General features: G+C 42.1%; 1 protein-coding gene across 1 annotated transcript in view; it reads right to left on the bottom strand.

Annotated features, from left to right (window-relative positions):
- LOC140693733 (putative N-acetylated-alpha-linked acidic dipeptidase) overlaps window positions 1-24,082 on the bottom strand; it is a 1,237,440-nt gene that overhangs the window by 1,206,136 nt on the left and 7,222 nt on the right. The window contains exons 6-9 of the mRNA XM_072957425.1: window positions 23,672-23,779; window positions 21,720-21,830; window positions 21,276-21,338; window positions 18,965-19,049 (exon numbers count right to left, since the gene is read on the bottom strand). The gene's annotated coding sequence lies outside the window, so the exon portion shown is untranslated. The remainder of the gene's footprint in view (window positions 1-18,964; window positions 19,050-21,275; window positions 21,339-21,719; window positions 21,831-23,671; window positions 23,780-24,082) is intronic.

Genomic DNA, 24,082 nt, shown 5'->3' with positions numbered 1-24,082 from the left:
ATACAAGGGCTCAGCTCAGATGTCACCTCCTCAGAGGAGCCTTCTCTGCCTGCACAGTCTACAGGGACAGCCTCCTCCACGCACATCTCCCCAGCAGACACCTGCTCCATTTCCTGCATAGCATTCAGGACCCGGGCCCCTGCTCCGTACCCAGTCATGGTTCCGCTGCCCTGAGGAAAAGCCCTCACAGGAGCCATAAAGCCCTGCATGACCTGGGCCCCACCTCTCTGTCTCCTCTGCCACCACTGTCTCCACCTGGCCCTCTTCTCCTCCACTCCTGCACTCCTGACTTCCCCGAGCCCTGTGTGCTCTCCAGAGCACATGTCCCTCCTAACATGCTGTGTGTGCTCACTGTGTCTAATCCACTGCATGCCTCCCACCCAGGTCAGTATCCAACACACAGTAGGGCTCAGTAAGTAGAGAATGAATGACTCTTACCATGACTGCTGGGAAGACTTTTGTCTGTGGCCTACAGTGATCACACACCCGTCACACAATCTCTGAGGTCCTACTGTGTGTTGGGTGGGTTCCAGATACCGGGCACAGCAGGTAGTGAAGCAGTCAGGTCTCCAACCTCATGCAGCAGACAGCCTGGTGGGGGACACAGAGAAAATTAAGTAAAATATACACAATGTCCGGAGGTGATATGTTCCATGGAGAAAAATAGGGTCAGGGAGGACATTTGAGCAGATTCCTGGAGATGTTTAAGAAGCAGGCGGAGAGAGATCCCGGCTGAAAGAGCAGCCATCGCAAAGGCCCTAAGGGCAAAGTGGGATGTATGTGGAGGGTTTAGTTATCCGTGTGAGTTCTTAGTCCTGCCTTGAGTATGTATGTTGCTTTTATTTGTAAACCTTGATTTCACCTTTATAGCAAATTAACCTGCATCATCAATCTGCATATTTTAGCCAACTCTGTTTCAGGTGTTGTGGGCACAATGGCAGGCTAACTACTTGGGTTGGTAAAGAATTACCAGCGTCTGAGAAGGGTTTAGGAAAGTTCAATAGGGACACTGCTATAGACAACATCAGGCCACACAGGCAAGAGGTGCCTACACGAGCGCCACGGTTGAGTGTGTGGGGTCTGTTATTGGGGGGGGTGCTGTGCACACAAGGAGGAGGGGGCTGCATGATCAATTCATGCACAGGTACCTGGTTGGTTGTGAGATCTGTCAGGGGCTTCTCTGAACAAAAGGCTTTACCACTTTAATAAGGGAAGGATGTGAGGCCTCTCTTCCTGGGGCAATGAGGTTTCATAGGGTAAACACACAGCAAGAGAAGATGTTTTATAGCTTGTGGAAATGCAGGTGTGCAAAGGGTCCTGCAGTGGGGAGTGGGAGGTAAGGGGCCACTGGGCTCTAGGCACACAGAGAGCCCAGGGGTGAGGGTGTATGACTCTGAAGAGTGCCTGCTGGCTTCACACCAGGGACTTTCTGTGGAAAGAGGAGAATCTAGGTTGTCGGCACGTGTCTACTCAGTGACCTCCCTAAGCCTAGCTCTGTCAGGCACCAGGTGGCTGTGAAATGAACATGAAGGTCCCCACCCTGAGGACCCCAATGAATGAACATCTTGATATCCTCAAGCCCCTTCCCCTGCACCACCGCCCCACCTCATCTGGGTCTCAGGCTTTGACCCTGACATCAGTGGCATCTTCATTCCCTACATCCAGCTCCTCTGGACGTCTCTGTGATGAGCTGTTCCATGTCAGCAAGCCCCAAACTGAGCTCAGCCTTTACCCCATGATTGCTTCCTCCCTGTGAAGCCCCTCGTGAAGGAGCCACCACTAGCAGGATCCTACATCTCTGAGGCTCTGCCTTCCCCACCCCTCCAATGTCTCCCAGCCCATGATCCCCTCTGGAGGTCCCTATTATCCTCTCCCTCCCACTTCAGTCTTTGGCTGCACACCAAATCCCTCTTCACAATCTCCCACAAGACAGGTCCAGGTCCACTTGGGGACACTGAGGTGACACAGGCGGGTGTTGCTGGGAATTAAGAGCAGGATACTGTAGCAGAGGAGAGGAAAGGGCTCCCAATCCACCAGAACACACGCTAAAGTGGTGGCATCACACTGCAGCCACGCCCTCTGCTCCCCCAGGGTGCCCCGTGTTTCCTGCTTTGGCCTAGGGGACTCCCCCCCTCACTCTCTGTTAGAGGGGTGCCATTTCATTCATTCACACCCTCATTAACCATGTACATGGGTCCTGCTCAGTGCCAGGCCTCAGCTAGATGACAGCTCATCCTTGGGGACACAGCTCAGATCTCACCTCCTCCATGAAGCAGTTCTGGATTCCCACCCACCTTGAAGCTCCCCTGGCCTCAGTTGGGACCACTAGGGCTGTGACCACACTCTGATTACATCCCAAGTCTGTGATCTCTGTGAAAGCCCTGGGCCCAATGTAGAAAGAGACTCAGAAAAATGGGGCCAAAAGGGGCTAAGAAAAATGTTACTAGTTCTCTATTACAGAGAAGGGCACTGAGCAGAGAGAGGGCAGTGTCTAACCAAAGCCACAGAGGAGGGTCTCAGTGAGCCCTCCCATGGCCCTGTTACTAGTTCTCTGTTACAGATGAGGACACTGAGCCACAGAGAGGGAGCAGAGCCCTGCTATAGCCTTGGCCCCACGGCCTGTGTCCTTTATGACTAGCTTCATGATGCCAGTAGGGGTGTGGGCCTGGAATGGACGTTGAAAGCAGCCTGACCCCCAGGCCCCCTTCATACACAAAGTCAGTCTCAGGAAACACCCCTCAAGACCTACCATATACCACTGGGATTGGGACCTGATTGCTGTTCCTGGAAGCTGGCTGGGCTTCTCTGTGAATTGCCCCAGGAGATGCTTGGGACAGCCACAGGGCCCCTGAGGCTTCCTGTCACCAGCTGAGCAGCTCTGGTCCCCTTGATTGTCCCTGGCCCAGGCCTGATTACACGAGGTTTTGGCCGGGTAGCCAGCTGTGGAGATGAGGAAATGGGGGCAACATGCAGGTATAGGCAGAGGTTCAGCTATTCACTCAACAATCATTGATTCAGGCTTTGCAGTGTGGCTGGTCTGGGCCCAGGCCTGGGTGTCCAGTAGTGAATACAGTCAACCCCTTGAGCCTTCTGGGAAAGCAGTCCTCAGAGAAACGGGCCCTCAGTGCACCCATCCTGCTCCCCATGAACAATCACACTGAGATGAGGCTGCGGTCATGGGTCCCAGTGGAGGATGAAGGGAGGAGGAAAACCCAGAGTGGGCACTGACCATGAGCCTGGACACTGGAACCAGATGACCTGGGCTCTGTAATCTGGGGTGGTCACCTCAGCTGTTCTCTCTCTGCCTCAGTTACTTCTGCAGAAATGGGTGATAATGCCTGTCCCTGCCCCACAGATTTTCATGAGGAGTCAGTGAGCTTCTCTAAGGCGTGTAGGACAGTGCTTGGCTATGGGTCAGGATCCTGCTCACCTCACAAGAGTCTGTCCCACTTTAAAGATGATAAAGCCAAAGCTAAGGGGGTTATGAGACCAGCCTGGGCTAGCCCCCTTCTCATGGTCTGCTGTCCAGGTCTCCTGCTTTTATATCATACCTCTGTCCCCATATCCACCCAGCAAAGTAGGTGCTGAGAATCTGAGCAAATCAGAGTATGAATGGAGGCACACTCTCTCCCCATCTTGGGCTCTTGGGGTGGTGGGCAGGTTGGGGATATCGGGCTCCTCCAGACTGTCCAGGAGGCCCAGCATGTCGGTCACCTCATTTCCACTCAACATGGAGTAGGTGTGTGGCCAAGGGCCAGAGGGCGCTGGAGTAACCCAGGGTGGGTGGATGCTAGGTAGGTGTGGGAGGCACAGAGTGGCCCCTGGAAGACAGTGTCCAGGCAGCCAAGGTGGGATGAATGAGGGTCCCCAAAAGGGGCAGAGGACAGAGTCCAACCTGGACGCCACCCCCTGCTGGACCCTGAGCTGGGGTGAGAATTGGGGCAAGCCAGGGCCCCGCTGGGACTCCTCATCCAGCAAAGAGGTGAGGAAAAGTTAAGGAGACCGTGCTCCCTGTGTGAGGGCGCTGCTTCCAGGATCCTGGAGGTTCCATAGACCCTTGTGAAGTGGCTGCTGTTTCCAGCCCCATGTGGGCAGAAGAACTGAGGCAGGGAGGACAGAGTGACTCAGGACAGAGCTAGGATTCATCCAGGAGTGTGTGCTGAGCCTCTTGCTAAGAGCAGCCTCTGGGCATCATGGACTCAGGAAGTGTCTTGTCGTCCCTCTTAAGGCTCCTGGCATGTTAGGCAGGGAAGGTCCCAGGGCCCATACCTGGGCCTCTCTGGGTAGTTCTGGCATGTGGAATCATAATGGTCCTGGGAAAGGAGAGAGAATGTGGGCTGGCCGTCAGGTCTGCATCAGACCCTAATGATGCGCCTAATGTTGTGTGACCTGGAAACTCCCTGACCTCTCTGTGCCTGGCTTTCCAGCCCTGACTCAGAGGACTGCTGTGATTGGCACACAGTAGGACCTCAATCAGAGGAAATAGCCAGCCCTTCATCTGGAACCTCTCCTCTTACATTTCCAAAGCTAAGCCCATGTTCCACATATCACCAGAGCTAAACCTTGACAAACAGGGCAAGTGAAATCCAGCAACCCCTCCCTCCTGCCTGAGGCCCTTCCCCCCTCAGTGACAGTGGCTCAGAGCAGGTCTCTGCATCCCAGAAGTCTGAACTGAGCCTTGTGACCTGGAGGAGTCCCTGTTCCACACAACATTTTTCCAGGTCCTTCCAACAAGACACAAGAGCACCTGGTCAGTGTCTTAGCTGCAAGGTCCTCCCTTTGCAAATTGCCCCATCACATCCGGGCTAGATGATGTGAGTTCCAGAGCACATGACCATCCAAATGATGACTTCAGGGAAACATCCCTGCCCACACTGCACTCTTCAGGGCCCACCTTCTAAAATAAGGGGTAGTGACCCACGGTTGTGCACACTTTTATCAGAACACAGCCCTCACCCACCCACCATTGGAAACACGTGAGAAGCAGAGATTCCCAAGTGCCTGGACCCCTGTCATCCAGAAAGCAGAGGGTAGGGTAACAGACAGAAGGGGAGAAAGTACTTTCAGACTATATATCTGATAAGGGGTTAACACCCAAAACATATAAAGAACTCTTACAATTCAACAGCAAAAAAAAAAAAAAAGCAATCTGATTTAAAAAGTGGGCAGAGGAACTGAATAGACATTTTTCCAAAGAAGGCACACAGGTGTCTAACAGGTACATGAAAAGGTGCTCAACATCACTCACCATCAGGGAAATGCAAATCAAAACCACAATGAGATACCCCGTCACACCTGTCAGGGTGGGTGTCATCAAAATACAAGATATAACAAGTGATGGTGGTGGTGTGAAGGAAAGGGAAACTGGTGCAATATTGGTGGGAATGTAAATTGGTGCCATCACTCGGGAATAGAGTAAGAAGTCTCCCCCAAAATTTAAAATTAGAACTTCCATATGATCCAGCAAGTCCACTGAAGGGAATATATCCAAAGGAAATGAAATCACTATGTCAATAAGACAACTGCACCCTCATGTTCACTGTATCATTATTTACAATAACCAAGATATGTAAACAACCTAAGTGTCCATCAGCAGATGAATGGGTACAGAAAACGTGATGCATATATATGTATATATAATGGAATCTTATTCAGACATTAAAAAAGTGAAATACTGCCATTTGTGATAACTTGGGTGAACCTTCAGGGTATTATGCTAAGTGAAATAAATAAGACAGAAAGACAAATACCTATGATCTCATTTATATGTGGAATCTACAAAATAAACTGAAACACATAGAAACAGAGATCAGGTTGGTGGTTGCCAGAGGTGAGTCAGGGGGTGATTGAAATTCGGGAAGATAATCAAAATGTACAAACTTCCAGTTAGAAGATAAACAAGTCCTGGGGACATAATTTACTGCAAGGTGACTGCAGTTAACAGCACTGCGTTGTGCATTTGATAGTTAAGAGAGTACCTCTTAAAATTTCTCATCACAAGGAAAATAGTGTGTGACTATGGGTGATGACAGACGTCAAGTAAACTTAATGCAGTGATTATTTCACAATATGCACATGTAACAAGTCATTATGCTGCACACCTAAAGCCAACAAATTTATGTGAAAATTGTATCTCAGGAATACTTATGTCAGGAAGCGGGGGTGCGAGACTGGACTACCTACTGCAGGAGCTGCCTTTGCCCTCCAACAGCAGAGGGTGGTAGTTGTGACAGGGACTGTAGGTCCCTCAAAGCCTAGAATGTTTACTGTCTGGACCTTCACAGGGAGAGAGTGCAGACCCTGCCCTGGAAGACAGTGGTCATGGCAGCAACAACGGCCTGCCTGTGTGCAGGCTCAGCCCAGACAGCTCCTGTGCTCTGCTGTCACCGCATTTACTTCCTTCCACACCCTCAGAGGGAGAGGCTTCAAAGTTCTCATTTTACACATGAGAAAACTGAGGCTCATTTGCTTTGAATTATTGACAAAGTGGTGGGGGAAGCTTTGGACTCCAGTGTTCTGATTTCAAAGCCACATCTCAGTCCTGATTTTTAGAAGGTGGAGGTCCAGGCACTGGGGACCCTCCACCTTCCTCACTTGTAGTCGTACTCCAGGGCTGCCACCCCCAAGGCGTCTCCCAGATGTGTTCATTAAATGAACACATTTAATCCGCTTACTCTGCACCAGCTGAGCCCTTGGCTGCCAGTCTGTTGTCACTGCCTGAAACCAGCTGAGGTTTTACAAGTGAACCATCACCCCCTGCCAGCCCACCTGCCCTGCCATGTGGGGCAGACCCCTCCTAGCCTGGACATTCTAAACCCTTAGCTCACACATTTGCACAACTGCATCAAAAGGGCCCTACTCCCTGTGTGGAGATATCGACAAGGGGAAGGGAGGGGAGATTGGGGTGGCCGATTACTGTGAAGGTGACACATGACAGGAACATGTTCATGTCCATAATGGCACTCAATTTGAAGCTAAGAACATGGTCACAGCGAGGGGTAAAAGCTGAGAGGCTACAAGGCTGCCTAGAAAGGGGCTTGACTATTGAATTTTAAATGTGTAATTTAATTTAAAAACTAGCCCCATGGGTGATAAGAATTTTCCCCTAAGGCCAGAATTGGCCACCTGACCCCTGGGAACCCCTCAATTCCAGGATGTAATCATCTGAGCATGGGGGGGGCTTAAATTGGAGTGCTGTCCTCTCAGTCATGGTGCACATGCCCACGTGTGCACCCATGATCTGCAGTGCTCACACATCAAGGAGGTCCAGGTCATAAGAAAGGGATGACAGACTGTGAGGTCACACGTGTGCCCCTGCAGGGGTGAATGTTGTATAGAGAAGAGCCCCCCACTCTCACCTCCAGGAGGGGTGCTGGAGGGAGCAGGACTCCTGAGCCCCTAGGGTTAGCAAGCATCCTGGCTGAGGGTGGGGAGGCTGTCCACTCTGAAGTCATAGGTCAGATGGTAGATTGGGGTCCCACCCCCACATCTCACCAGTGAGAACGTCTAGTCTGTTTTCTCTGTAAACTGGAACCCAGTCACCCTCACCCTCAGAACTGGGGGCAGCCTGTGTAAATTACAACACAAAGCCCTGGGCTGTTTCAGGTGCCCGGGGGTGTCCAGCCCCCCTAGGCCCGGCAGGTGGGAGAGGAGAGGTGTGGGTTAGCAGGTGTGACAGCAGAGCTGAGACTTGGCTGAGTGCATGCACTCTAATATCCAGGAACTGGGAGCTACCAGTAGCAAATCTGTTCACTGAGGCCATGTGTACTCTCCCTTGTCATTTACAATCCCCTGTTTGAACAGAGGCCTCTGGAGTCTATTAGCCACATTGTTGCCTGTCACCTCACTGTTGTAGTTCCAGGGTCTCCATTTAGCCAGCTTGAAGGAATAGTCAAACTTTTTCTTAAAACCAGTGACAGAAAACCAAAGTGGCTTAAAGAAGCAAACAGGGCAGGAGAGAATGACTTACCTAACTGAGACGTCCAAAGGGAGATAGCTTCAGGCAGGTCTGTACCTGGTGCTCAGTGACAACAACAGAAGTCATCCTTCCCCACCTCTGGGCTCTGCCACTGGTGACATCTTCACATGGCTCTGCCTTTATGAAAGCAAGATAGTCACCAACTGCCACAGTCTGACATCACCACCCCTCAACTCCCAACTGAAATAGAACTTCTCTGCTCCCAGGATTCCAGCAACTAGGCCTGACCTCCGTGGAGCCTGATTGGGCTGGTGCCCAGCCCTGAGCCAATCACAGTGGCCAGGGAGGATGGAAAATGCTGATTGGCCAGATCAAGGCCATGTGACCATCCTCTCCAGGAAACCTGTGAGCTGTTCACCTGTTTCCAGCTTGGGAGAGTGTGATGTCTCCCAGAGGATCCTGCTTCTAGCACAACCTGCTGGTGGTACAATGAGCTGGAATGAGCCTGTCTGCTTGGTGACAAGTGACAGGTCACTTAGTGGTTCCTTGCTCCAGGGAGGGAGGCATGTCCACACAGTATTGGGGCTTCAGAGCCAGAATGTAGTAGAAAAGCCTCCTGGTCTCCCAAAAGGTGGGAAAGTGAGCAGTGACACTAGAAAGGCACTCCTCTCTGTGGCCCTTGGCTTTCTCCTCGTTACAGTGGAGAGTGCAGTGCTGCCCCTGACAGCCCACTTCCCTGCTGGGAGGCCTTTGCAACAGGTGGAGAGTGCTTGGAAAAGCCCATTTATTCTGAGGAACTGTTATTGCTCCTGGTGGGATCATTATTTTCATGTCACTTGTGAGGTTGGCCCTGAGGGGCCCCTGATCTGGAGGCACAGACACCCACAGAAACTTGGCCCAGTATTGCTGTTCATTCAACAATGACTTGCCAAGCACCTACTGTGTGCCAGATTCCCAGGGTAGAGCAGTGATGTTGACAGCATAGGTCCCTGCCTCACCTCACCTCTGCATCCCAGGTGGGGTCACCAGAGTGGGAGTTCAGGAAGCAGAGGACGTGGCCGAAGCCTTGTGGGAACCCCTGGGTTTTTCTCTGTGCTGAGGGCACTAGCAGCACACCGATTGTGGGACTCAGTACCCGCAGGACCCAGCATTGATGGGTAAAGGAGAGGGGTATTTCTACAAGCCCATCCTCACTAACCCCAGTCTCTGAAGAGCAGCTCCAGTCTGCTCAAACCCAGGGGGCATCTGCCGCCATCCTGATCACCCTCTGGTATTACTCCCCGCTAAGATGCAATTTTCCCTGTGGCAGCTACACTCAGAATATGTGTTTGTTTCTCTCCCATGTGGTTAAGTGGACTTCAGATGCATGATAGCGATGGAGTGGCTAAGCCTCTGGGCAGATTGCTGGGTGACCCGCGGAACTTGCTGCACATGGTGAGCTCCCTTCTGCCAACCAATGGGCCAGGCCCCACCACTGTTCTGTCTGTTCTACCTCACTTAATCTGCACAGACACTCTGTGCGGGACATCCTGTTATCCCCCATCTCTGCTGACCTTGGGTGGACAAAGCTTGGGTTTGAGAAAGTTGCCCAGGTCACATGGTTGACAAGTGGGGAGCTGGGGATTTGCACCCTGGTCCCAGGAGTCTGGATCATGGAAAGGCCTGGGTGGGGCAGCTTATTGCAAAGGGAAGTCCTGCCCAAGCCCCTCCCATGAGAGCCCACCCAGCAGCATATCTAGCAGAGTCAGCATTTCCTGGACAAGATGGACAGAACCTCAAAAGTTCTTTGCAGATTGTTTCCATGTTCTTTTGCAAGCACAGAAAGGCCGCAGGCCAGGGAAGAATAAGGCCAAGAGTGTTTTCATTGGGAAGAGTGAAGGACAAGTGTGAAGACACACAGCACTCCCAGCAGCCCTCTTGGCAGAGCCTGCCACTGGGTGAGCAGCTACCGTGACTACCTACCATAACCCTGTGAGGTTCATGCCTGTACAACTCTGCCTGTGAGAAGAGCAAAGTGAAGCTCAGAGAGGTGTGGGGACATTCCAAAAACAAACAGATAAGGTGGGGTCATCACCACCATGCCATGCTGGGACAGACAGTCACCTGTCACACTGCTCATGCATGGCCTGCTGGGAGTAGTGAAGGCCTGATAGGAGCACAGGAACACTGTGGTGAAGGTGATGTTTCTACCTGGGACAGCTGGTACCGGGGACTCTAGCTGGTTCTTCATTGTGCCTGCTTTGAGTGTCAGCATGTTGCAGCCTCATGTAGGGGAAGGGCTGTCTCCTTTCCATACCGGTGCAAAAGGAAGAGCATGTACACACTGGCATCACCATAGACCATCGGCAGGATCAGGATCTGGAGCTCAGAGCAGAAACTGCCAACACCTCAGGAACTGGTGCAAGAGGAGGACCTGAGTGCCCCTGAAACATTTGTAGTTTTAAAAACATACTTCACTAGGGGGAAGTGATAAACAGTTGATACCTTCAAAATATTCTGTTATCCAAGGAACAATAGCACCTCAGCATTGTAAGAGGATTAACTCAGTCGTCATCTATATATATCTATATCACTATAGGTTTGAGAAAACAGAGTGTTAGGAGTTACAAAAGGGTCTCAAGATCATGCAGGTAAGAACTGAGAACCATCCAAAGCATGTGCTGCATGATAGCCTCTCTAAGCTACCTGAGGCTTGGTCTGCTCCTGACACAGGGAAGATGGTTCTGAGAAAACCACACTCCTCAGGGGACCCCAGGGAGTTGACAGAGTTGAGTTTGGGTTCCTGGTCATCTTCTAAGTCTGGAATATTGAGATTCTTCTGCACCTGTCCTTCCTCCAGAACAGAATCTGATTCAGGCGGGATTCCAAGGACTGAGGCATGTGCCAGGCAAGAGAGCAGGCATAGCTGGATGAGAGCATCACCAGTGCCATTAAAAAAGAGTCCAGGGCACTGAGATTTCCAGTGATTTAGCATCATGGCTGGGAGGGGTCATGTGTTCTACAGTAAGTTCCGAGTATCCTGCACCGCCCTCGAGGACCTGCAGGGGGCGCACGAAGCCAGCGTGTCTTAGGTGGCGGTGCGCATGCGCAGTTCGCGTCAGCAGCCAGCGTCTTCCCTGGGGGCGGAGCTTGTTTTCCTCAGGGCTGAGCGTGTGGCGCCAAGGAGGCTCCGGGACACCGCTGCCTGCGTGTCTGCGGGAGGATGCTCCCCGCTCTCTGTCTGAAGTTACTCCGGTTTCCCACAGCCTGAGCTCGCTTCCTGCTGGGGTGTGTGTGGACCTGACCGAGCTCGGGCCCCGGCCAGCAGGGCAGGAAGGGAGGGGTGCGCTGGCGGGGGCCCGAGCTCGGTCTTCGACTATTCTCCTAGCCCGCCGGGAGCGGGTGAGTGTTCGTGTCCATCGGGGCCGCTGGGGTGTCCGCGCCCCTGATCCTCACCGCCCGGGTCCCACCTTCCTCCGTGTGAACGGAGATGTGTACACCAAGGGTCAGGAGCGGGGACGCGGGTGTAATGGGAAAGGGGCTGAGAAAGTACTGAGAGTTAAAGAGAAGTGTGTATTGTCTTTAAAGGAATGCAATCATTTAGTTTACACTTAAAATATGCTTCTCAGCTTATCTCATTTTCAAGTCAAAATACTGCCACGGTTGACATTTTCTCATAATACAGTGACAATCTTAAACATGTGTGAATATAAACTCATTGAAAAAATCTTGCAGTGTTCCATGGTGAGTTGTCTTGTTAAAAATAATATCCAGGCCATTACTAAATTATTACAAAAATATAAATTTTTTGGAGCACTTTTAGAAGTTCCACACACAGTGGTATTTTTAAAACACCAACCACTGCATAGTGCTTAAGATCATTTAAGATGAAATATATTAAAACCTAAAACTTTAGAATACTCAAAAAGCAGGATAATGGCTGCTTTTTCATTGCAAATACATTTTTTTCTTCATAAGTGCAAAATACGAAGGTATTCAGCTAAATTTTGTATATCTTTATTCAAAAGGTGAAATTAGAATATAATCTCCTTATTTTTTATTTTAAGGCTATTTCCCATAAAAATTGGTATTTTTATCTGTAGGACCTTAATTGTCTATTCATTTGTTTTTTTCTTTTGGTTTATTTTCTTTAACAGAGAGTGCATTCTTGTGTCTTGTTAGAGTTTTTAATTCTCCTAACTTATTCCAAGACTTTCTGACACTGATAGTAAATAATGGGAGAGGCCTTATAGTAACTGTGCATCTTTTCATGTAGTCAGGACTTTTTTTTTTTGGATAACTTTCTTTTTTACAATTTCCACTTGGTTCACAATATTACCCCATTATGACAACTCAATAAAAAATTGTAATCTGTTTACACCAAGACACTTATGTCAGCACAGTGCTTTTGCTGATATGATTTTACATTAGATTATAATATAATATTTGATTTGATTTACATATAGACTAATACCTATTTTATATATTTACACACATACATGAATATCTGCTAAATGCCATTAATTTGCATGGGGTGGTAGCTGATAACATGTGATCTTTCTGACCATTGGCTATTCTTATGTGTGTCTAACGTACTTCTTAGAACAGATACTAGAACATCACACCTCTCATTATACAGTATTTTAAAGGTTATATTTTATTTTACTTATTTTTAAACATTTTTTATTGAGTAATAGTCATTTTACAATGTTATGACAAATTCCAGTGTAGAGCACAATTTTTCAGTTATACATGAACGTACATATATTCATTGTCACTTTTTTTTTGCTGTGAGTTGCCACAAGATCTTGCATATATTTAAGATTCCACACATGAGTGATCTCACATGGTATTCCTCTTTCTCTTTCTGTTCTGCTCCACCTAGAATAACATTCTTCAGGAGCATCCATATCTCTGCAAATGGCGTTATGTAGTCATTTTTTGTGGCTGAATAGTATCCCATCATATAAATATCCCACATCTTTATCCAGTCATCTGTTGATGGACATTTTAGGCTGTTTCCATGTCTTAGCTGTTGTAAATAGTTTAGAAAAATCAGCTGAAAACCTTATGGGTGTTCCCTTGTAACTCAGTCTTTGTTTTTCTCTTGCTACCTTTAGGATCATTTCTTTATCCTTGAATCTGGCTATCTTGATTAGGATATGCCTTGGTGTGGGTCTGTTTCGGTTCTTCCTGCTTGGGACCATCTGAGCCTCCTGTGCTTGGATATGATTCCTTCTTTAGGTTTGGGAAGTTCAGTCATGAATCCTTCCCATACCTTTTCAATCCGCTTTGTTCTTTTTCCCCTTCTGGAACTCCTATTATGCATACATTGGCACAGTTTATATTACCCCATAGGTCCCGTATATTGTTTTGTTTTTCATTTGTTTTTCTCTCAGCTGTTCTGATTGGGTGCTTTCTGTTGTCCTGTCTTCTAGGTCACTTATTTATTCTTCTGTATTTTCTTGTCTGCTTTGCACAGCCTTTAGGTCAGCTCTCATCTCAGCCAATGAGTTTACTAATCCTACCTAGTTCTTCTTTATAGTTTCTATTTCATTTTTGATACATTTTATATATCTAAACACTATTTCTTTAAGTTCCTTCAGTACTTTGATCACTCTTTTTTGAAATCTTGATCTAATAGACCATCAATGTCTATTTCCTTGATCATGCTTTCAGGGGATTTCTCTTGATCTTTTCATTGGGAGTGGTTTCTCTGCTTCTTCACATTGCTCATATCTCTCTGGCACCGTGGCTTAAGGAGTAGCAGTTACCTACTTATCCTGGAGATGGTGTGCCCTTAATGATTTTATCGAGAGGTCTTTGTGTCTTTGCCCTGCTTCATGAACTGAGCTTGCTGTTTCATAGGCCTTCTGTTGGCACCCTCATCTGTGCTGCTCTCAGTGGCTGTTGGCCAGCAGATTGTGCCCCCTCCTAACACTAGGTCAGGAGCTGAGCTCTTATCCAGTGGGTGGGCAGGTCACTCCCCCTCCTGATGCCACAGTCAGATGCTGTGCTTGGGGGGAAGTAGGTGGGCAGATCACACCCCATCCCAGCACTGTGGTCAGGTGCTGTGTTCCTGCCAGGAAGGTGGGTGGCTGCCCACCTGCCCTCTCCTGGTGCTGGTAGCTCCGCTGCTCTGTGCAGCTACCTGCTCTGCCTCGGGTAGGTGGTCTGTAGGTGGGCTCAGGGAAGACCACGGAACAGCCCCGCCTACACTCTGTGCCAAATCTGAGTTCCTTGTTTCCCTTGGCAGCACAAGTTCTCTGAGGTGTCAGGATAGAAAAATCCTCTCTGCCTCGGGCCATAAACAAGTCTCAGTCCTACCTAAGAGGTTGTGGGGCCCCCACGTGCAGATTCAGGTCTCAGCCCTGCCCCCACCCGGGCACTAGGCACAGGAGGAGATGGTAGCTGTGGCTGAGCCCTGCCTCTCTTCTTGCGAGATGTGCCAGTAATGACACAGGTCTGAGAGACAAAGGCTTCAGCACCCCTCACCCCAGGGCACATGCTTGTTTATAGTTTTGTTTACCTTCTGGGTTAAAATTTACCTGACAATGAAATGTATAAATTAGGCTTTTGAGGTTCATCCTTGTATCAGTAGTTGATTCTTTTTTATTGTTGAATTGTATTCAATTGTTTGAATATACTATCATTTGTTTTATCCATTCTCCTACTGATAAATACTTAGGCTTTGGATATCTTTTTTTGCAAGCAAACTTTTTTTAAAAAATGCAAATATAATATACATGCTTAAATGTGAACATATCTTAAGTATACAGCTCAGTGATTTTTCACAAAGTAAACACATCTATGTAACCTCCATCCAGTCAAGAAACAGAACATTGCTGTTCCACTTTGGGTTTCTTCCCAGATACTATGGCACCCCTTTGATGGATTCACCATCCTAAATTCAGCCACCATGGATTGGTTTTTTTTCCTTTGAAATTTTTAGTCCCGTACATTCCACTCAACATTACGTAAGATTCATCCACTAGTGTTTTCTGTAAACTAGTATATTTATTTTTATTGCTTTAAAGTATACAACTTGTATGCATGTGCCACCACTTATGGTTATGTATTTATTGTTTACAGGTGTTTGGGTCATTTTCTATTTGGGGCTATAACAAATAGTGATTATGAGAATTTTCTGGATGTCCTTTTGTGCTCAGATGTAGAAGCTTCTGAAGGGTACACAGGAAGTGTGTGTGTGTATGTATGTATATGTGTGTGTGTGTGTACATATATACACACACACATATACATATATAACTTTCATTCAAAAAGCCTACTTTCAAAGTATTTGTAAGAATTTATATTCCCACTGGCCATGTGTAAGAGTCCCCATTGCATGTTACCCTCACCAATGCTTCATATCACTTAACAACTAACTACTCTAGTGGATGTCTAATGGTGTTCCAAGTGTGGTTTTAGTACGTATTTTTATTATTACTAAAGAGCTCAGCCACTTTTCATAGCTTATTTGGATTTTTCTTTTTGTGTGTGAAGCACCTGTTCAATTTCTTTGCACATTTTAATATTGAGGTTTTGCCTTTTTCTCCACTGGTTTTTGTTCTCTATATGCCCTAGATACAAGTCTTTTGTTGGATATAGACATAGCAAATATATTTTCCCACCATGTGGCTTTTCACTTTCTTAATGGTATCTCTTGATAAAAATAATTCTTAATTTTACTGAAGTCCAACTTAAAACTCTTCTTTTATGTTTAGTGCTGTGTCCTGTTTAAGAACTCTTTGCCACTTCAAAGTCATTAAAATATCTCCTACACTATTTTCTAGATGCTTTATTTTGGTGGGGGATTAGGTTATTTATTTTAATGGAGGTACTGGGAGTTGAACCCAAGACCTTATGCATGCTAAGCACACATTCCACCTGAGCTTTACCCTCCCCCAGATGCTTTGCTTTTTGTTTCAAATTTATTAGATTTATAATCTATCTAAAATTACTGTTCATGTATGGTACAGGGTTTAATTCAATACTGTTCCATTGGTCTATATGTCTAGCTTTAGGTAGTTATCACATAGACTTAATATTGTTTTATAATAAGTTTTTTAACATTGTTCTTTAATATCATCTTGGCTATTGTTGGCTCTTCAAGCTTCTCTATGTATTTAGAATCAGCTTGTCAAGTTCTACAAAAAAACAGTAACAACAATTAAGTTTTGGGGATTTTGATGTGCACATATAAATCTTTGAATCAGTTGAAGGGGAACTGACATCTTTAAAATGTTGAGCCCTCCAATCCATAAATTTGGATTACCTCCCCTATACTTATTTTTATCACTGCTGTTACAAATTATCACAAATTTTGCAGCTTAAAGCAACACAAATTTATTATTTTATGGTTCTGTAGGTCAAGTCAGGAACAGGTATCACTTGGCTAAAAATCAAGATGTCAGCAGGGCTGTATGCCCTTCTGTAAGTCAAAGGAAGAATATATTTCCTTGTCTTTTCCGGCTTCTAGTGTTCATCCACATTTCTTTACCCATGACCCTTCCTCTATCTTCAAAGCTAACAGCTTTACAGCTTTCTAATCCTTCTTCCAAAGTCATATCTTTCTGACCACATCTGGGAAAGATTTTCAATTTTTAAGGACTCCTGTTGTTAGACTAGGCCCATGTAGATAATCCAGGCTAATCTCCCTGTCTCAGAGTCCTTAACCTGATACATCTGCAAAATACCCTTTGCCATGTAAAATAACATATTCACAGATTTCAGGATTAGAACATGGATATAGGTAGGGGCAGTGTGGTGCACTATTCTGTTTATCAAACTGTTTAACATTTGATGCTTTCTGACAAACGTATAAGATAGAAGATCCTGATCATGTTTAGAATGCTTCCTCTGCAAAATATTGGGCACTGAGTTTATTTGAAAGGACTGAAAATAATATTACCATAGGAATGGTTTCCTAATTCAACTGACATTTACTTACTTTATACTTAAATACTCAAAATGGTCAGCCAGGAGTGGGATCTTGGCAAATAAAATAAAAGTATAATTCAAGCTTTTATCACTGAATTTATTAGCTAATTCTATTTTAGAAACAGACAGAAAATAAAACAATTTAGAGTAAGTCTGCTTACTTATATATTAAGTGAAAATAAAGTTTTAAAAGCATGTCTGAATATGGGATAAAGTGAGCATCATAAAATGTAATGTTAATATTTAGTAACTGGAAATCTCAAACTCCCAATTTATAAACAAGTTCATACTGTATAGCACAGGGAACTATATCCAATACTGTTTTGTAGTAACTTATGGTGAAAAAGAGTATGAAAATGAATATATGTATGTTCATGTATGACTGAAGCATTGTGCTGCACACCAGAAATTGACACAACATTGAAAACTGACAATATATATATATATATATATATTTTTGAAAGGACTGAAAGGACTATATATACCAAGAAAAAAATTAGATTGCTAACCAATAAAAAATCTGTCAGTAATATAATGCTAGAAACCCTGAGACACAAAAGAAAATTTCAGGCATACATCTGTTTATAGAGTCATAGAAAAAATAGTGCCTATGCAAGTCCCTGATAAGCATGAGAAAATAGGAAAGGCAATATAAAAGTTCAAAATGCTTTGCTATGTAAGAGCTGCAAGATGACTCAGACACAAACTTAAGTGGTCAAAATATCTATATAAATAATGATAACTTAAAGTAATTGAGGGCATCATTTTAAATGAGATAAAAATAGCTGCTCAATTTTCATATTACTAAGCAAATCATTTCTGTTTATAGTAGGTTTATATTATTTTTATATGTATTTATATTTTATAAAGACATATCAACTTAGATCCTGGCAGATAACTGACAGTGGACCAACTGATTGATTTAAATGGGCATCACAGGCTTATCAGATTTCATATGATTTAAATATACATTAGTTATTAGCTGTCAGGAAGAGTTCAATTTTCATTTAATCTAACATAGCTGTGCCACAGGCAGGTTACTCTGTGTTCACAATGAAGGATCATGATAGATATGAAGATATCAAGCCTTATTGATCTTCATAGGGGTGCTTTTATAAGAAAAGGAGAATAAAATAAGAAAAATCTAAAATACTACTTTTTTTTATAGTGTTCTAACAGTTATATCTTCTATTTTTTAACTGAGTTATAGTCCATTTACAATGTTGTGTCAATTTCTGGTGTACAGCACAATTTTTCAGTCCTTTATGAATATACGTATATTTGTTTTCATATTTTTGCACCATGAGCTACTAAAAATTCTTGAATATATTTCCCTGTGCTATACAGTATAAGCTTGTTTATCTATTCTATATATACCTGTCAGTATTTACAAATCTTGAACTTCCAGTCTGTCCCTACTCACACCCCTCCCCCCTGTAAAATACTATTAAATCAACATATATTTTTGAAGAACTCTGAAAAATGGGAAACTATAAGTTGTTTCTTTAAGTTGGAGCAAAGAGAACTAGTTTAACTGGGAAAATACTTAAAATCTGGCAAGTTTTATGATTTCATGTTCACCCCTGACAGCTTTTCTTTCCTCCTTTCTCCTTCAATCTTTATTGGACCTTCTAAAGAATTAAATTACAAAAAAGAAAAAAAGAAAGAAAGAAAGAAAATTAAGAAACAGCTCTGCATGTAAAATAACCTCCGAACTGGAAAGATGGTATACTTTGTGAAAAATTTACAGCTGCCAACTTATGATCTATGTCTCTGTCCACACTGCCTTACTTGTTAGGGAGGGTCTTAAAAAAAAAGTAAAGAAAAATAGCAAATTATAATGGCTTTTACATTTTAAATTCTTTTCTATGTGTCTACAATCTGCTCTATCATGAGTTATTAAGATAAACTTTATCAGCTATACTCTACTTTCCTATCATGCACATTGTGACTCTGAGAAGCATGCACGCTCTAACTTACCATCTGCAGGTGGTGTACAGGTTAAAGCAGTTCTTTTGACAATATATGGTTTTGTAGTCTAGTTGTCTAACTACTACATAATGGAAAAGATGTAGAACTACTGGTACCACTGCCCTCGGTCTCTGTCATTTACCTTAAACATACCTGGAAAAGTAGATTCAAAAACTCATTGGCAAGAACATTTTTCACACTCCAGATCTGATATTCTTCTAGAGTTAAGATGGCCATTCTGAAAGAGAAACAATATTTAAGAATATCTTAAATCTTCATTTTCTTATATTATTTGAATTAAATTTGTTTTATTAAACTTTCAATGGTCATTTGTCTGAAAGAAAACTAATGATTTAATGTAGATGCTATGTATTCATCTGAAAGTAGGCCAGCAAGAATAAGTTCAAAAGTAACCAAACTCTGAAGTAGTCAGTCATAACGTGGGCAATTTATCACCAAAAATCTTCCTCCAGTAAGACCTGGGAAATAACTCACAGTATCTTCTGGTTCAAGGTGAAGTTTACTAACAGAACCCACAAAAGGTTCTGGGTAGAGAAAAAGGACTGTTTACTAACTTTGAAAGCATTTTTCCAAACTCTTTGGATTATGCCCTTTGACCTAACAATTTTCTAAGATCTTTAAAACATCTGGCAATATTATTAGACTGCTTAAGAGATTTAAAAGAACTAAATATATATAATAAATGAGTATCTATATTAACATTTCCTCAAAATAAAATGTAACATTACGTTCACAAGTTGAGTAAAGCAGTACTTTTTTTTTTTTTTGGTGTCAAAGTGTACCAAAAATTACATTTATATTCAGTAGACAATATTTCTTGGCAGGCAAAAATATAACCAAATGCTTCTTACTTCATGTTTTGAACAATCACCTTAACAATCCTAGATGAATAATAATGTTCTTAGCTTTTATTACTTAATTATATTTTATTATCAAATGATTTATTATTTAATGATATTTAATAATATTTATTATTAATGATATTCATGTATTCATTCAATATATATTACCATTTATTATGAGAAAAGATTTTAAAGCACTGTGATGGTAATTATTGGCTTTCATGATGCAACTTCCATTGAAGTATATTAACACCAACTTAATGTTACAAAATAATGGGTAATATTGTCACCGTCTAGTCACCAGTGAATATGGGTAACAGGTTTGTTTGAAAGGTACAAAATCTATTCTAAATTTTTACCATTTCATTACTATGATTACACGGAGATGGAGCAGCTAAATGATCTTTTTTTTTAATGTTCAAAAGTACAGCCATAAGAAGAAACTCGGTCGTATATAAAAATAGACAGCAATGATAACCTCCATACTTATCAAACACCCAGAAGAAAGGCGATGGAAATTGTATCTCTACAGAAGGTATTTCCTAATAGAAACTTTCCTGTGTTTCTGTTTTCATATATACCAAATAGAAATGGCTACCTTAGTTTTGGGCAGAAAAGTAAATGAAGACGGTTATCTGAATTGCCAAACAAAGATCAAGCCCTGAGAAATTCATTTCTATTATTTATTTCTATTGAGTGTCAGTTAATAAGACTATGATGATTTCTTCTGGATTTGTGATTGAAAAAAATGTTACTTATTTTTCTAAGCCTGTGTAAGGCCACTATGGTCTACATCCTACCATCTGCAACTTGGTACATGTCAACATTTGAATAGAAAGGGTCAAATTAACTCATATGTGTCTCACATATATGGATTATCTTCAGTTTCACAGGGATACATAGACATTAAGGCAAACCTATTATAATATCTTTAATAAATGTTGTGAAACTAAAAAAATTCAAGGCTTTATTCTTTGTAAAGTACATGCTTGTTTCTGCTATTATACACTTATTCTGGCTGCTATTAAAGAACTTAGGACAGACCCTCACCAATATTATTGAAAAAAAAATTTAAAAACTATATACACCACCCAGATTGAGATGAAAAATAATTTCCATCATCCCAGATATCCTATGGTCCTTCTCAGTTAAATCACCCATCTCCAAAATCACTATTGTAACACTTATTAACATTAGTTCTGTCTCTGTTCTAGAACTTCATATAAATTAAATTGTACAATGTGTTCTTTTATTCTGTGGCTTCTTTTGCTCAATATAAGTTTTGTCTTACCATAATGTATTAAACTGTAAGAAGTAAAGATTATAAACTACAGATGGCAAGGGCTGTCTCTACTTAATTTTTACAAAATGCCTAGCTTATAAAATATAATGTTTTTATGTAAATAACACTTAATGCAGTTGTTTAAAGGTCGAATGGGCTTTCCTTAGGGACAACTTGGAGTTATTGTAACCACAGGTCCAAATAAGCATTTAGCAGGGATGATGCAGAAGAGATTCAAGTATGTATATGTAAGGTATTATACCAATTCAGAATATAATGTATTTTTAGAAAAGAATAAGTTAGTCTCTGCTAGACTCACCTTTGTGGTGTCATGTGCATTCTATGTGTCTTCTACAATGTTGGATAGATCCACAAGTAATTCCTTTAAAACCAGAAACCCAAATCAGTAGTTAGGAAAGAGAAGGTATCATTTTTATTAGACAGTAGCTGAAGTATAAAATATTTTTTCGGTCAAGTTTGCTTTTTTTTAATTCCAGAAATAGATTGCTTGTTTGCCTTAAAAATTTATGACAATTTTCCAGTGGTTTCATTTATTTTTTTACATAATACATTCAGTTTATTAAATTTTCTAAGGCAAATTCTCTTCCCAATTTTGCATCTTTGGCTATGAATATTTTGAGTAGCATAATATAGAACCTAGAAGTAGTAAGAAATCTTTTTCTCAACCTCTTTTAAAAAATTCTTCACTCTATGTTCCTGTTGGAAGTTTACATGCAAGAAGATGTATACAATCAGACTTTACCAGGGTATCATCGGTGCAGTTGTCCTTCCAGACCTCTGTGCAACCACGTGGCTCTCAGTTCAACCCTACAGAGAACTCCATCACCATCAACATCAAATACCTTGAAGCAAACTAAAGAAAAGAAACTCTTATGGAGGAAAATTACTTTTATATTCTGAAGTATAATACATTTTATTACAACCTGCCCTAGTGAAATTACTTAGATCCTCAAACAACTACATTCTGGATTAAGTTCTTATTTGGAGGAGATTGTGTCATTAAAGTCCTTTGAACTTGTAGGAATTCCTGTACACTTCACAAGTCTCTCTCCTTATATCATTAGCCAGCTTAGAGAACTCTATCCTTCATCTAAATCTAAAGTTAAATTTCTTGAAAACTGAAAAAGAAGGGCCAAGTTACTATACAATATCTCACAGATTTTGAGAAGGTAATTCAAGCTTTTAAATTAATTTCTAATATTTATAACTGATCACTTCAGAGTTGATTCTTACAATGCTGAAAATATTCCATCTAAATTAAGAATCAACAAAAAGCTGGTACAGTCAGCTCCCCGTATCCATTGCTTCTGCATTCACAGGTATAAACAATATATCAAAAATATATATATATATATATAAATTTTCCCAGAAAGTTCTCAAAAGCAAAACTTGAATTTGCTATGCACTGACAACTATTCACATATCATTTACATTGTATTTACAAATAATTACATTGTATTAGGTACTAAAAGTAATCTAGAGATGATTTAAAGTATACAAGAGGATGTGCATAGATTATATGGAAATACTATGCCATTTTACATAAGGGCATGAGCATCCATGGACTTGGTATCTGAGGGGGTCTCAGAACCAATCCTCAGCAGATAATGAGAGATGACTGTATAAAGATTTTGCCTCTCCAATGTAATTAATGTGCACCCAATATTTTTGCCTAAGAACAATTTCAAATCTTCAATGAAGTTTATATACAACAAGCTAAAAATCCAAAATATCAGCACTTTGCTAATTAACATCAATATCAGCAAAATTGCTAGTTAGTCTAGTTGGTTAACTTCCATTAGTCCACTGGCAAAAAAATAAATTTAAAAAAAAAATTAAGACAACAATTAACCTCAATTGAGAAACAAAGACTTCAGCCTCTTTAATACCAGAACTTTGCTATCACAAAGCCAGGTTAGAGTAAAGATATACTATCAGGGAAGATAAAAGAAATCTAAATTTTTAAGATTAAATAGTTATCTACTTCACACACCCATGTAATAATTATGCTATTAAGTTAACTGAGTGCATCACAGTACAACATTACTAAAGAATATTGAACTATTAAGTATCATATCCAAAATATGCAGTATTTGTGAAGCTGTATTTTAGAAAGATGCAGAGATAATGACCCTAGTGAATATGTAAGAATTAGGTTCCAATTAAATGTAAACTGCTGCATTTTCCTAAACAAATATGGTTAAGATTTAGGAATGTAATATGCTTATAAATTATGCCATAATATTTGATAGGTTTAAAAGATAAATTTAGTATTTAATAAACTTGTTTTATCATAAATTTAATTTTGCTAATAAAATATCAATACACACAGTGATAGAAAATAAGTTGGAATTCAAGTTAAGCAAGACAAATTTTCTATATAGACTACCAGAAAATATTTTCTATATGCTTAACATTTTCAAACACATCATGACTGATGTAGTTCATTTATCATGAATTGTACATTTATCTGGAAAATCAACCATTATTAATAACAAAGATCTTAAATTACTCCACAGTAAAAAAGAATAGATGATTGAACCTTTACACTGACCTCAGTAAAACCTCAGCAAGAGATTGCTATTTGCCAAAGGGATGAAAATTCAAGCCTTAATCAGATGATTTTTTACATGAATGGATGCTAATTTTTTTCTCTGTATAGCTTCCAAATTTTGTGATGTTTAACACACTTACATTTCTGTCTTTCAGCCAGAGGTCCTCTGCAACAAGCTGATAGCCCACAGGATATCTCCTTAATATCTATGTGGCTGTCATCATTTTCACCAAAAGCATTAAATAAACCTGTAAAATAGGAACACAGACAGAATAAATCACAGCCAACAAACTTCCTGTTAATAATGACATGCCTATGAAAGGAGGCATGTCTCGCATAAACTGATTTAGTTTTTAAAAGTTATCAGTAGTTTCCACTGTCTTAGGAAGTTTTTTTTTTTCCCCCTGGCATAATTATAACCAAAATTTAACTTTCTAGAAGAAAATACTATCATTTAGTGTTTGGTTTTGTCTGCATACCTGTCTCTATCTTATATTAATTCCAAAAGTCAAAAGTGATTGTAGAATGTAAAAAATAAAAATGTATTTAAA

This window comes from Vicugna pacos, unplaced genomic scaffold (assembly GCF_048564905.1).
Source record: "Vicugna pacos unplaced genomic scaffold, VicPac4 scaffold_20, whole genome shotgun sequence".
Lineage (NCBI taxonomy): Eukaryota > Metazoa > Chordata > Mammalia > Artiodactyla > Camelidae > Vicugna > Vicugna pacos.
This window is presented reverse-complemented; position numbering and strand designations above follow the sequence as displayed.